The 14,768-nt window shown below is 38.4% G+C and overlaps 1 protein-coding gene and 1 pseudogene across 4 annotated transcripts in view; one reads left to right on the plus strand and one right to left on the minus strand.

Moving 5' to 3' along the window:
- Positions 1 to 14,768, plus strand: part of TULP4 (TUB like protein 4) — a 172,164-nt gene that overhangs the window by 9,057 nt on the left and 148,339 nt on the right. The window lies entirely within an intron of this gene.
- Positions 5,383 to 6,226, minus strand: LOC135312787 (cytochrome b-like; annotated as a pseudogene).

A 14,768-nucleotide genomic window follows, 5' to 3' on the forward strand; every position in this document is an offset into this window, starting at 1 on the left:
AGTCCTTTCTAATAGATAAATGCATGCGCCCTCTGGATCAGATTTCAAAATAATTTGTGTAGGGGAAGCCCTCCTTATCTGTCAGATAACCTCAGGTATTCCAATAATGTCTAGTGTGTTTGAAGTTCTGCCTCTGCTTGTTTGGTGTTTACTCTAGCAGGGTCTTGTGATTGGGAAGGTAAAGTAGGTTGTGGGAGGTTGCTGCCATATAAATACAACATATTAAAAGGCAACTGTAATCTCATGTAGATGAGAGTTCTGATGAAATATTGTTTTCATTTTTTAAATCTGTGTCAGTCAAAGCTAACAGTTACATTTGGCTTTTATTTTTGTTGTGCATTAGTTGATTATTACAGCAGCAGACTGAGAGTTAGAACTCCTGTACTTCTCTCTCAATTCTGTCATGAGCTTATGTATTGCCGTGTGATGCTTAATTGTCTTTTACTCAGCAGGATAATGGGAATAATGCTATTTTCCTACTTCTCTTAGGATAACTGAGGCTAGTAGAGCACTTCTAGAACATTGGATAAAAGGTTCGTAGTTCAGGATCTTGTTAAAAGAAATCATCATGCAGGTGGAAATGAGTCATATGTTCACTCATCGAAGATGAATAGGCTAGGTACAGGTTAAACTAAAAAAGTTGCAGGAAGAGAGGGGACCAAAATAGGACAGGATAAGCTATAAATACTGTTATGTGACTGCTTATTTCCTTGTTTTCTTGTTGATTCTTGAGACTGTGGGCTCTTGGACTATCACTTAAGATCTGTAAACCATGCGACACAGCAATGATACTTTAAAATAATAAGATTGGCAAAAGTACATGTCTGGATGAGGTACCTCTGTAGGGCACATATTCAGACATATCCACTAAAGCGCTCTTGTAGCTGAAAGACTCCTCTGCCTGTTTGTAGCAGATAGTGAATCACGGAAAGGATCCATAGTGTTGCTAAATTAGAATATGGTGTGCTGTGAGTTTTGAGAGTTAGCAATGACAAGTCTGTATTGCTCATTCATTTGCAAGGGTGTGTTTGTGACAGAAAGGTTGATTCAGCAGCATAGTGCATTTCTTTCTCTTGTATGTAGTAGAAAATGCATCTGTAGACTAATCAGCTTTATCCATAGAGATGCTTTTTGGCCACAGATTTTTGAGTAAGATTGTGGGAGTTTTCATCTTCACAATCCTTTAGCAATGTCTGTGTTTACTGAGGCAGTAAGAATAAAGCAGGGATGCTCTTTTGTTGAGATGTCTAATACTACCTGTTTGGGATTGTTTCTGGAGGACAGACTCTTAATTCCTATAATAATTTTCTTTAATACCTACTCAGCTATTATGCCCCAGATTTATGTTTGAACAGTGTAGTATATGACACACAAAATAAAATCTGTCCATGTCATAGATTTGTTAAGACAAGAATTAAACATTGAGGTTATGTAGCCTGAACTTCTGCACAGCACTGTCTTTGCAGTCTATGTGAAGTTGGGCACTTAGGTTAAACTATAGCAGTGTTCTTTTCAGAGAAAGTAATTATGGGATTTTCTATTATTGTTAGACTTAAATTTATGATATGGGTACGAAGCTGGTTCCCTCATGTAGTCAACTGTTAATAGGTCTGTTCTTTTCTGTAGAGACCTTGTGAAGAGGGGAATAGTACTTCAAAGCAAAGAGGCAAAGATAAAATTCCTTAGGTCAGAGAGGGGTAAGAAAACGCAAGAAGGTCCTTGCTTCTCATTTTGAGGCTTATCAGTGTTCTGGTGCAGATGTTTATTCAGAAATTTAACTGAACAAACAAAACATGCCATGAAAAATGCAATGACCTAAATTGCATTCTTTCATGATAATTTTCTTCACTGGGTTTCTCAAGTTGTGGTGCTCATGAGGCTCCTTGGGTGGCTCACCCTGAGCTTCTTGCCATGAGCTCTCTTTGGAATGTGTCTTGTTTACCTATCTTGTTCCTTTCCATTTTTTGAGGGACTTATTCTCTGTCTTCAGAGATTTACTTGCCTTCTTTGAGTAGCTGAGTAAATTTAGGGGTCTCTCAGGGATTTAAATTTGTCAAAAGATAACGCTGTCATGTTTCTTGCCTTGTCCCTCTGCATTTTTGCGTTTTATTTCAGGACAAGCTCCTGTGGCTATGTGATTGACACTGTGCGTAGTTCCTCAAAGTGGACTCTTAAGGCTTTTGCTCTCCAGACTGATGTTTTTTAGGTGTCCGGTGCTGTAGTATTCAAGCCTTCTCTTCCAAGCTTTTCTTGCAGGATATTTCAAAGCTGTCTGTGTTAATATATGAATAAGTGATAATAGGGAAAAGTTGTTGGAAAGTGTGGGTTCCACACCAAATAAAAACTCTTAGAAGTACACTAGGCAACATTAGGATATCTAGTGCACTTTGCAGCACAGTTGCAGTGAAGTGACAGCAAAAGACCTCTTGTTCAGTGTTTTGGAAATTTTTAGGCCCAGAAAGCTGGTCAAAGCACTATTCAAACAAATAATGGTATATAGCCACTGCTCTGAAAGCCATAATCTTTTTTCTTGTGTTAAGGTTTTCAGACTTAATACTGAGATGTCCCATACTCTCTACTGTTTGAAGGATCAAAGTCTTAACTCACAATTTGAAGTATGTTTCTTATTGGCCCTAGCACCCATTCACATGGAGTTATCTTCTGCAGAATTTTTCTGGTATTTACAAACAAAGTGGGCAGAAGCCTGGATTTTCCCAGAGTAGGTTTGTTTAGTGTGTGGTGGTTTGTTTTTGGTTTTTTTTGTCCTCTAAATTCTGAAATCCTTACTGATGAGTCTAATTATAAACAAGACATTCCCTCATGCTGATAAGTCTAAATCTGCCTTGGGACAATTACCTCTATCTTAGCATCATATCAGTGGAAAGCCTGAAAATGCTGCCACACAGACACTTGCTTTCTCATCTAGAAAAGAAATGTTTGTTGACAGTGGCTTGTTAGATCCTTAGTATCATAGAAGTTGATTTTGTATGGTATAGTCAAAACATCCTTCAGTCAAATGCCCTGGGTCTTTGTGGTTATACCCAAAATCAGCAGGGTATCGTAGCGTGTTCATAGCTTGAGCGTATGAAGGCATATTTTGCTGAACCTAGGCCTTGATTGGTTGGAAAGGTTGCTTCCTGCTTTCCACTACTGGTTTTTGGGGCATGTTTCTCTTGTGCCGAAACAAAAATGAAATGAAGGTATCAGTATTACACACAGGTTTTGGGTTGAGACAGGCATATTTGTTGTCAAAGAGGTATTTTTGTTTGTCCGGTCCTGTTCCCCTAGCCCCAGTCATGGTATATGATTACAGTAATGGCCAAAAATGTGTCTGGAAAGAATCTGGCATGAGGATAACACACTCTCTCCTCTCAGGAGTTTGCAGTCTCTATTTGTTAAGGCAAACACCTATTGTACACTTTTGTCAGTTGGGCCTTTATGGGAACAATAAGAAAGGAATCACTGCCGTCTTAATTTTTACATGAGTTTTTTACCTCTGTTCTGGTTAATTGCTGATTGTACATTGTTTTTCTAATAACACACTCCTATCTCCCTATGTGAACTTAGTGTCTAAATTATTGAGACAAGACTGTCTTGCCAAGTGAATTTTATGAACATATAATTTCTTACGCCAGATGATTTAGCATTTCATTGGCATGCTAATAAAAAAATGCTTCAATAACTTCGGTTTTGCTTTCAGGGCGTTGTTTTTGAGTGTAGAAGTGTCTTACAAATGCTGTTGTGCGACTGAAGGACACAGATTCTTCGACCACCCTCCGCCCAAACCCTTATTCCTACTAAGCTAATTAAACATCCCTTGTACTAGATGGCAGATGACGCTCTGTAGTGTGTGTACAGGCTGTTGGCCTGTTTACTCAGTCCAGGAAATTGATACTATGCCTGAAGTCTGATTCGGGCCTTTTGCCCAAGAGCTTTAGCGTCTCGGCTTCAAAATAACTGCATGAATTCCACTTGTTAATCTAGCACTCTTTTTACCCTGTGAGCCACCTGCCTGTTCTCAGTACGGCCTTAATTCACCCCATTTTCCCAGAAGGAGACTTTCTCCTTGTGTCTCTGCTTTCCTCTTAGAGGGATCCCCTCCAGCTCAGTCATTAGCTGTGTGACTGGGATAATGTTTGTCATGACCTGATGTCTCACCTGGAAGGGAGCAGATCAGTCACTGGTCAGGTTGGAGCTGGCTTGTAAAGACTTACCTACTGCTGCCATTTGACACTGCAGGGTTTGGCAAATAACCATTAGAGTTTTTCTTCTCATGTGTGCATGTGTAGATAGCTTGGCATGGGGGGGGAAGTAGAAATACTAATTTCTGCATAGATCCTCTATTATGAACCTGACATGCATTGTTGATGCTATATTCATCCGTCTGAAACACGGTGTATGTTGAGATTCGAGGCATGAAGACTCTGTTTTCCTGAAGTTTTAAAGAAATAGAAGCAGTATGTCTGAAGGGCTTTAGCAGACAAAATGTGTGTGTTTGATACATTTTCTCCTGCTGTACCTGGTACAGGCTATCACCAGTCCACTGCTGAATGATTAGAAGAGAATGTGTGCCTGTACTTCACATAATTCACTTCAGCGTTTGGCTTCTATCTTGGTCTTGTCTTCATTGTCAGCTTTTAAACTAAGATTCAGGACCTTTTTGTGTTGTGATGGATGTGCAGACGTGGGTCCGTAACAGAGGAGGAATCATTCTGACAATACCATAAAAAGTCTTTTTTTACTACGATACGTTAGAAAGCATTTACAGGGTTGCTAAAAATGGATATAAAAAGGTACTATTTTTGAGTGGAACTCTTTGTCTAAGTATTACAGTAAATTTAGGCTTTAGCATAAGCTGTCAATTTTAAATAAAATAACTTTGCTAATAAATGTGTGTATTGCTTAAATATTTTTGTTGAAGTCTTAAAGTACATCAGATCATTGAAATGAGAGAAATTGTTGGGCAAATAATTGGATTTAGTTTGCTGAAGGGGCAGATCAGTGTGCAACAGATTTTCTTCAGTAGGCATAGGTGGAAAATCTTGTTTATTTCAGTATAGTTTATGTCAATTTTTTTTAAAGGAAAAACTGTAAAGGATTGTTTTCCTCTTGCAAAACGTAATAAAAATGAAATGTGATGTTGAGATCAACTATTTCTACCGAAGTAGTGATATAGTATCCAGAAAGTCATCTCAGTTCACTAGGTAAAGAGAATACTTTGATTTTTTTAACAGAATAAATAAATTTAGTTTTCAAAGAAAACAGTGATTTATACAGGCATATGAATCTAAAACGTCTAGGGTAGTTTTGTTTTATTAGTAGCATTCTCTAAATCTTGTAAAACTTGGATTTGTATAAATGAAATTCTAATTTCCTTTGAAACTAACTGACACAGTTGTGAGTTTGGAAGATAATCCTAAAATTAAATCCTTTAATGTATTGCAACTTTTTTTGCAATCCCCAGCAACATTGGTGACATTGGATTTGACTAGGATAGCATATGTGAATAGGAATTATTCTGGCTTGGTGTAGGGAGGTGTTTGCTGGGGTGAAGTTTTCTGGGTCTCCTAGTAGGTCAGGAGAGAATAGGGCTGTGGTTGTTAGTGGGAGGAGTAGGAGTATGAACCCCAGAATGACTTTTAGGGAGAAGTAGGGGTGAAATGGGATTTTGTCACAGTTTGATGTGATACCTAGTGGATGGTTTGATCTGGATTAATGGAGAAAGGTGAGATGGACTAGGGTAAGGCCTGCAATTATTAAGGGAAGTAGAAAGTGTAGGGCAAAAAAAACCGGATTAATGTTGTGTTGTCTACTGAGAACCTTCCTCAGGCCCATTCTATAAGGGTTTGGCCAATGTATGAGATAGCTGAGGATAGGTTGGTAATGACTGTAGCTCCTCAGAATGATATCTGTCCTCATGGTAGGACGTATCCTACGCAGGCAGTTGCTATGAGGGTAGGTAAGAGGATGACTCCTGTATTTCAAGTTTCTTTGCATAGGTATGAACGGTAGTAGAATCCTCGTCTGATGTGTAAGTAGATAAAAATGAAGAAGAATGAGGCTCCATTTGCATGTAGGTTGCGATTAATCATCCGTATTGTATGTTTTGGCAGGTATGGGCAACTGATGGGAATGCTAGGGCTGTATCTGTGGTGTAGTGCATGGCTAGTGGTAGGCTGGTTAGGATTTGTGTCATTAGGCAGATGCCTAGGAGCAAACCGAAGTTTTATCAAGTGGAGATGTTGGGAGGGGTGGGAAGATGGATTAGGGAGTTGTTAATTACTTTTAGTAAGGGGCGGGATTTTCGGATGTTTGGGGCCATTAATTTAAGTCTGTGTGTTGATAGGAGGATAATGATGGTAGATAGGGTGAAGGATCCCAAGTAGGTTTAGTGGTAACTTCATGTTCTAGGCTGGGTCTTATAACACTTCAGAGTGTGTACTTGCAGTTTTAAATATGCATAGACTGTGTGTCAGTGGTGCATATATGGCAATTTGGAGAACATCTGTTCCATAAAATGAGAAGGACCATTTACCATTCTTTAACATCAAATATGAAAACCATCAGTCTGAATAAATGTGTATTTAAATTATGCAATTACTTAAATATGAATGTATTATAGCATTACAGTTAGCTTATACCTCACATCTGATATTTGTTTTTGCTATGTTTACTTGCAAATTAACATCAGTTTAAGGTTACTACCTAGTAACAGGCTTCCTTTCAGAAAAGAAGTAGAAATGCAAAATCAAGTTAAAATTGCTTATTTAAATCAAGTTTCCTCGGTTGATGATAGAAATAGTAACTATTCTTGGTTACTGTAAATAATTTTGACTTAACCCAACCTGAGTATCTATACTTCTGCAGTGAGCTGCGGGAGGAGTGTTTAGGCACAAAATGCATTTTACCAAATGTTGATGGATATTTTCAAATATGAAAACAAAAAGCAGAATGTTGGTTATGACTTTGTCTGTGGATCCAAAATGGGCAACTTTTGAAGAAAGACTGAAATGGACAGGGAAAAATCACAGGAGCCACACTCAATGGGTGATACGATTGTAGCACAGACTGGAAGCCAGTAATGGTAAATTCTTCCTTCTTATTTCGATGCTATCTTTCCCTTCAGTATGAAGGATGCTGCTGCAGCTCTGTCCCATGGGGAAGTTCCATGGTGCGGCTGAGCCGATTTAATACCTTTCTGTTTCTGAAAGGTCTCCCTGCACCTAAATCTTGTGGGTCCTGCCTGCTCCTCTGCTTCAGCCCTGACAATCATCTGACCCTTCAGTGAGTTGATCGCCTTCCCTAAGGCCACAGAAGACACCTCACTTTTTTAGTATTTACTTTCTGATGTTTTAGGAAGATGAATCTGCGAGATGTCATAAGGCAGGCACCTGGCGGTGTACAGAGGGATGAGGAGCAGACAGATCTAGGAAGGCAAATTGGTGTAGGTCATAGGCGTGGTGGAGATTATGAAGTCTTTCTGTGGCATAGGCTGCTTTGAACAGTTTGCTTGTCTTGCAGGCCTATACCTTTAGTTTCCTCATCTGTTACAACAGGAATCACGCTTGCCTATCTTACAGGGTTTCTAAAAAGACTTTGCAATGTGTGTGTGTTCAGGGCATTGTAAATGGTGAGAAAGATCTTACAGAAGCAATCCTGCCTTACTGTATACTGAATGTACTTACTACTTTTGCCATAAAACTTTGTTTCTTGAGATAAGTTGTCATAAAGCCATTGGATTACCATTGATAATGGTAATTCTGTCTGTCACATATCAGCTCTTCATTGAAGAATTATGAAGCTCTGTTAGTATTAATAATTTTGTGGGAAGAGCAGTTTGAATCATTGAAGGTTGCTATGAGAAACCCAGTAGTGTTTCCACAGGGCATACCAATGTAATTATAGAAGCTTCTTTTGAAAATTGATAAGGCGTCAATTACTTGTAGCTCTGCTTCAGAACAAATAAACTAGTAACAAATGTTGAACAGAGCAAGAAACCTGTGTGTATCCTGATTTTCTTTGCAACTGCATGTGGCCTTCCAGAAGGTAGGCTTGGGTTTGCTTTCAGTCTGTTAGAGCTCTGGCTGATCTGGGTGTGGTTCTGAGAAGCAGCAATAAAAGGCATTTGCTATCAACTCATAGCAGTTGCTTTGTACTTGGCTTTTGGTTCTTGCAAGGAGAGCCACACACCCAAGAATCACGGAACACATTGCATGGGGGAATGTTATGAAACTGTAAGTGCCTTGCTGTGCTCTGCTTAAAAATTTTGATAAATTGTTTGGAGCATTGAGAAGGAATAAACCTGTGACATCTGTAAGACTCTGTATGAGAAACACTGTTTTGTTGTAGAACAATCCAGTGTATGTGCTCCCCATCCCAGTGGGAGACTGACTGCCCAGCAGTAGATACTGTCTGTAATCAGATCCCTGCAGCTCTGTGTTGCTCTAGAATGTCTGTCTAGAATCTAGCAATGTCTTTCTTTTAGGGTTCACATTGCTCTCTGTGAGATGGATTTTTTCATCGGAAATAAAAATTTGTAAACATAAAAGTGCAAACTAAAGCTTGTTAGTTACATTTATAAAAAGCCACGTTACCAGTTTCAGTCAACTGAAATATCAATTTAACATATTTTCTGGATGTGAGCTTTAGCTTCTCAAGCTTTAATCAACGTAAAGCATGAGGTGATAATATAAGCTCTCCAGCCTTTTTTGCTTACATCAGTTGCAAGACTTCAGAAAGTACTTTGCTTTGGATACTAATCGTAGTTAAGCAGCTAAAAAGAAATCTGATAGATTGGATATGGTATTATAATTTCATTGATATTTTGCCCTTAAAGTGAATAAAAAAAAAAAAATCCATGAATCTTGTTAATACTGTCTCCTACCTACTTGATATCCAGCAGAAATAACAACAAAAAAAAACAAACATGCAAGATAATTAAATGGACCAGATAGGCATTGCAGGTAGTTTATAGCTGTCATGGAGTACTGATGGTAGAATATCTCTCTCTACATGAATGGAAATAGGAAAGAAGTTTTAGAGAGCTCCAAGTCCTAGTTCTGTAATTTGATCAGTCTTGAGAGCAAGGAGAAGAAAATTTGGTTCTGTTAGCAGGCCCCTTAAATGCCATGTATGTGTGGGACCTGTTGGGTTTTACTTGCTTAAGGACTTGTGTCCAGTAGGGGTGGACTGGAGATGATTGAGTATTTGTTTTACGGTGTTTGTGGCTATCCATCAGTAAAACGTTGTTTACTCCCATTCTTAGTGATAGATTTTGGATGGATTACTGTAGGAGTGACAATGTGGTGAATATTTGGAAGATATTACTCTGACAAACTACTGATCTGTCAGGTGCATTAGTTTGTAAAATTATTTGTTCCTATATGATAATCATCTTTGGGGGTTTGCTTTTATCAAGTAAAAAAGTGGTGGAGCATTTATGTATTCACTGTCCATGTTACAGTTATTCAAAGCTCTGTTTAACATGTTTGGAACAGCGTATGCCATTTCCTTACTCTCTCTTGTAGCCCTGCATTTTTGTTAACACACTGAAATGCTCATTCTGGGAACATTATGGGCTTGTTACTCATCCTTCTTCTCCCAGATAATCCTAGCTAGCCTTTCCATATTCTGCTTTGACCAGTAGCACAAGCATTACGCAGTCCCTTGTACCAGAGAAATACATTACAATATGGACACAAGGAGAAACAGCAGTAGCAGTAATATGGCTGTTGCTGTGATAGTCTGTGATTATAAGCAAGGCCGGATATTTAGATGTAATGCCTTGGTTTATATCTTTTTAGAAAGAAATAGGCTGATTTCAAGCAAACAGATTATATACAAATCATTTTTTTGTTTTATATTTTCCATCATTTTAATCAACCAGCCCAACCGTAGGTTGACAATCCAGTGAAGTCAGCATCTGTATCAGGTATTATCTGAGGTTTTAGAATCACTGAGTAACTAGATTTTCCCATATTTAATTTAGGTTTTTCATTCTTTTAACAGTTAGAATTTTTGTATTCTGACATTGTAATTTGTTTGTTCATCAGCTGTCTTTGTTTCATGCTGTCATTCAGTAGAACAGTATGTGAAAAGTGATACATCATTTTAGTTATTGGGGTAGAATTTTCTTAAAAGGCCATTCTTGAGTTACTTAATTTCAGAAGCTTTGTATCAGCTTTATGAAATACTGTATATTTAACCTTTTTGTCTAAGTAATGTTCTTTCTATGCATCTATCTACTACAGATAAAATGTAATGGCTGTTTCAAGCAGATGCTGAAGTGTTGGTTTCATTGCAATCTAGCTAGTATAGATAACAAGAAAGCATATAGTTTTTTCCTCGTAACCTCCTGGTATTCTGTGGTCTGGGCATAATACGCAGTTAATGGAGAAAGTATTGAGATGTCATGACAGCATTAGATAGTGTAGTAGTATACTGTCTTATGTTACTTGAATCTAAAAAGAAACTGGAATATACTGATCCTCTTAAGCTATAGAATTGGAATCCTGGAAAAGATGTTTTCATGTAATTTGTTTTAATAGACTTTATAAGCTCAAGGGGACCACTGACACTGCAAGATTATGATGTTACCCTGCCAAGCTGCTTACCAGAAAAAGCAGCAGAATTTTCCTTGAGCAGTTTGCAAGCAGACCTTTTCAATACAGGAAAGGAACCTTTAGTACAGACGTTGAGTTTTAAAAGAGGGAGTGATCAGGGTGGATTATGTGTTACCAGTTGTGGTTTTTTTTTTCTGTTTGTTCTGCTTTTTCACCTCTTCACATAGACATATAGAAATTGCATTTAATATAGTAAATATTAGGCTTTTATGCAGCTTTGGAGGTACTTTCTGAAGTACTTATTTAATAAAAAATGATTTGTACTAGGACAAGTTTGTCTAAATATGTAGTAATTCTAGACACGGAAGGAAAAAAGTGGCTGTATGTAAGATAGCTTTAAAATTTCATTATTTTAAAGTGTCAAAATTACATTATTTATGAAATGACCTCAGATTGCTTCTATCTTCTTATTGTTGCTTTTGGCTAGAATCTGCAAGTATCATGGAGTTCTGAGGAATTTAGAGTCATGTTAAAAAACAAAACCCAAACCAAAAGGCAACCTTTGCATGAGCAAAGCATGAGTGCAGGAATATGACCTATATTTGTCAGATTTAGCAGAAGCAGCAAGCTAAGTAGCGCAATATCTACTAAATACAATCATATTACTTTACCATATCCAAGTTTTCAAAATGAGGTAGAAAATGTATGAAGCTGACATTCTTCAGTCAAGTCAGTCTTTTCTCTAGCTGTTTTGAAAAGTTTACCATCTTAATCTGAAGATCATTGTGCTACTTGGGAAAGGCAATAAGGTGAAACTTGGCAATGAGAAAGAAGAAAATCCAAAGAAAGAATGCCAGTGGGTTTTTTTTCTTCTGTTAAGCCATGGATAGCTTTAGCTTTGTGTGTATGTGAATGCATTACATTCACACATATTCTGTGTGAATATTTGTCTGAAAGGTATACATTTGACTGCAACGATGAATCTTCCCTTTTGATTTTCATGCTGTGTAGATTCTGAAACTGAGCTTTACCCAAAAAAAATCTCATAAGCATAGATTAGGTAAATGCTGAAAGGCATTGAGTGTTTTGTGTTCAGGAAGAAGAATAATTGGGTCCAAGAAATTTGACAGTTGCTGCATTTATATAACTTCCTGGGAAAAATAAATAACATTAATTACAGGACTAGCAGTAGTAAGAATATTACTTTTACTTTAAATCCCCCCATATATTTACAACATTTGTTTGCTTCCTTGGTGAACCTGAATGTTTGTTCAATGGAAGAGCATTTTCCAAAACTTGTAGAGATTGTGCTTAGAAGCAAGCATTATCGGGTAGTTGTACAGAGTTAAATGAATTACACAAAGTCTGGCTATCTTAGGATGTTACCATGTTGAGAAATATATATATGAATACAATATAAAATAAATAAATTTTATATTAAAAATGATACCTATCAAAGGCTTGCTCTTTGCAGATTGACAAAGCTGAATGGGAAGAATTGGCATCTCAACTAATTTTTTAGTTAATTATAGAAATTAATTTTATAAACAAAATTTGAGTAGTCTCTTTTTAACATTGACAACATTAAAGTGAAATATTTAGAATTTTTACTTAAACTCACGTTGCTCTTGAAGATAATTTTCCAGAGTTTCTGAAAATCTGTTAATTCATTTTCATCTGTGATCATTTGAACACGTATTTTTGTATCATATTTAAGAAAATAGAAGACACAGTCCTTGATAGCTGTCCTTCCACTGAACACTTCTGTAATCAGCAATTTTTACCTATTATGGACTTCCTACTGGAAAGGTTGTAGTGTCACACTGTCATGCAAGGAGAATGATAGAGCTGTGTGTGAGTACAGCACAGTGCTGTTTCTTATCCCCACTTCAAAATTTTATATTTTATGTACCTAAAACTTTTGTATGTCTAGCAGGAGCATCTGGCCAGGATGAAGAGAGAATCATAATTGTGAAGATCTCTACAAAGGAAAAATAATTAAGACACAAGACTGCTGTGCTAGTTTACCTAGGTGCAGATCCACATTCCTGGCTTCAGCTTTCCCACCAGAGTACAACTGTGCGTAGAGGATGCCTGCTTCTTGCTGGCCTCCTCGCCTCTCTCCATACCCATGAGCAGTCAACACTTGGCATGTTAATGCAGACAGAGCAGCTCAAAAACATCATTCACTTAACTGAGCACATATGTATGCAGCTGATGTCATGCCCTCTGAGTTTTGCTAGTGAAACAACTCACTTCTGTACAGAAGTCTTTGCTTTGCTGCAAGAATTAATTTAAAGCTCCCAACTCTTACAAAGGCCTCTTCAGTGACTGCCGCTTGTCAAGGTTGCTCTGAGGCAACCACTCTTCCAGTCTGTCTGCCTTCACGATATTATATTCTTTTAACCCAGAGGCCTTGGCACGACCTTGCAGAACCTTGAGGAACAAACACAGAGCTTAAAGCAAAAGAGGACAGGTATGGGGAGGAGATGAAGCTGTTCCTTAGCTTTGCATCCATCGTATGTGAGGCCAGGAGTATCTCTCCCCTCTGTTTAGACCTCTGAGCAGTGGTTATGAGATGGGTGCAAGTCCTTCAACACAGACCGAAGACTTCAGTTACAGTACGTTTGAGGAACAGTCAGGACTAGAGAGTTAAGTTCTTCATGCCAAAGCCAAGGACCAAGAAACCCTCATCATTTCAAAACTGCAACTCTTGTCTTTTTTTATTTAAATAAATGAATATCCAACTAAATTAAGGGCTCTGGTGTGAGAAGTGCCTTGCTTCACAGCTCTAAGAGTGCAGCCTATGGTGAGCAGGGCAGCGCGGTGGGAAGCTGTTACCTGCAATCCACTTCACACCTGTGATGCAGCTTGCAGGCATCACCAGGAGCTCCCTCCCACAGGCTGACGCAGCATCCTTCCCTGCTGCAACACGCTGGGCTCAAACTGCTCTGCAGAGATTATTGGATTTCTGTCTGGAGTATGTCCTGCTGTCCATCAGAAATAATTCTTGTTTATGGGGCTCTTATAATTCTAAAAACTGGTGGCTTCTCTTATTTTCTCCCTTCGTATCACCCTCCTATTTTTTATTTTATTTTTTATTTCCAATGTTACAGTGCCTGTGTCACATACAAAGGTGTCTTGGGATTTTGGGGGAGGATATAAAAACTTCAGTGTATGTTCATAAGAAAGTATTCAAAGAGCCTGTGGGCAGGTATTGGAGATAATTAGGAACTAGCTGGAACTGCAGCAGGCTCAAGGGATGTTTGCAGGCTGCAGAACATTCCTACGGGAAAGAAATTGCTCTGTAATTACAGGCAAGGTCAGCGCAGTCAGTTCAGTAGAAGAGAGACGGTAAGAGCTGGGGCTCCCTCCCTTGAACATCTTTGAATGTCATTAATGAGACACAGTTGTTACCACTTCTTAAGTAAATGTCCCCTGAAGTATACATTGTGTAAGTGTTCTCTGTGCTGCGAGGACTGCAGCCCTTTCTTGAAAGACAAGATTCACACTTGTAAGTGAAGGGAATTTTGTGGTCACGCTTCCCATTTCTGTTAATCTCTAAAGATTTTGAATGCATGCTTCAGTGGTGTAAATCTCCAGTTTGTTTAAAAGGCTAATACATGTTTGTACATTTTTCTTTTCTTTCAGTGTCTGAAGTATTTCAGCCCGCTTCAATTTACTTGAAAAAGAGGCATATTTTCATGGCTGATGGGTAGCCTTGGCACCAGGATGTTGTGGTAGCCATCTTAAATGCAACCTCAAAAGACAAACTTTGCTCCCCTCTCTTCTGAGGGCAAATCCTTGAGTTCAGAAATGCTCTGTGCCCAAAATTTGTCATTCATAGCCTTCAAGTGGCAATACTAGTTGCAAGTACTCCTCCCTTATGTTTATCACAAGTGCTGTACAGCCCCACCTTCTGCATTTTGCCAGTGTAGCTGAATGTGGGACCACGCTGGGATTGTGTTGGAGATTGATTCAACTTAAAAAAGAAAGAGCTTTTGAGCACAGTTCAAACTGATTGAAATCTAGGCTGCTGTGGTGCCATACTTCCCACCCCCTTTCTTACATTGGCAGTAGTGCTGCTGCATGTGCGTAGTGAGTTCACTAAGGGAAGCTCCCTTAAAATCACTTGCTGGTTTTGGAGGGCACCTTTTTGGCAAGATCAGCTTCCTGAACTGCACAATTGGAAGAGATCTGGTGCTT

The sequence above is a fragment of the Phalacrocorax carbo genome, chromosome 3 (genome assembly GCF_963921805.1).
Source record: "Phalacrocorax carbo chromosome 3, bPhaCar2.1, whole genome shotgun sequence".
Taxonomy (NCBI): Eukaryota; Metazoa; Chordata; class Aves; order Suliformes; family Phalacrocoracidae; genus Phalacrocorax; species Phalacrocorax carbo.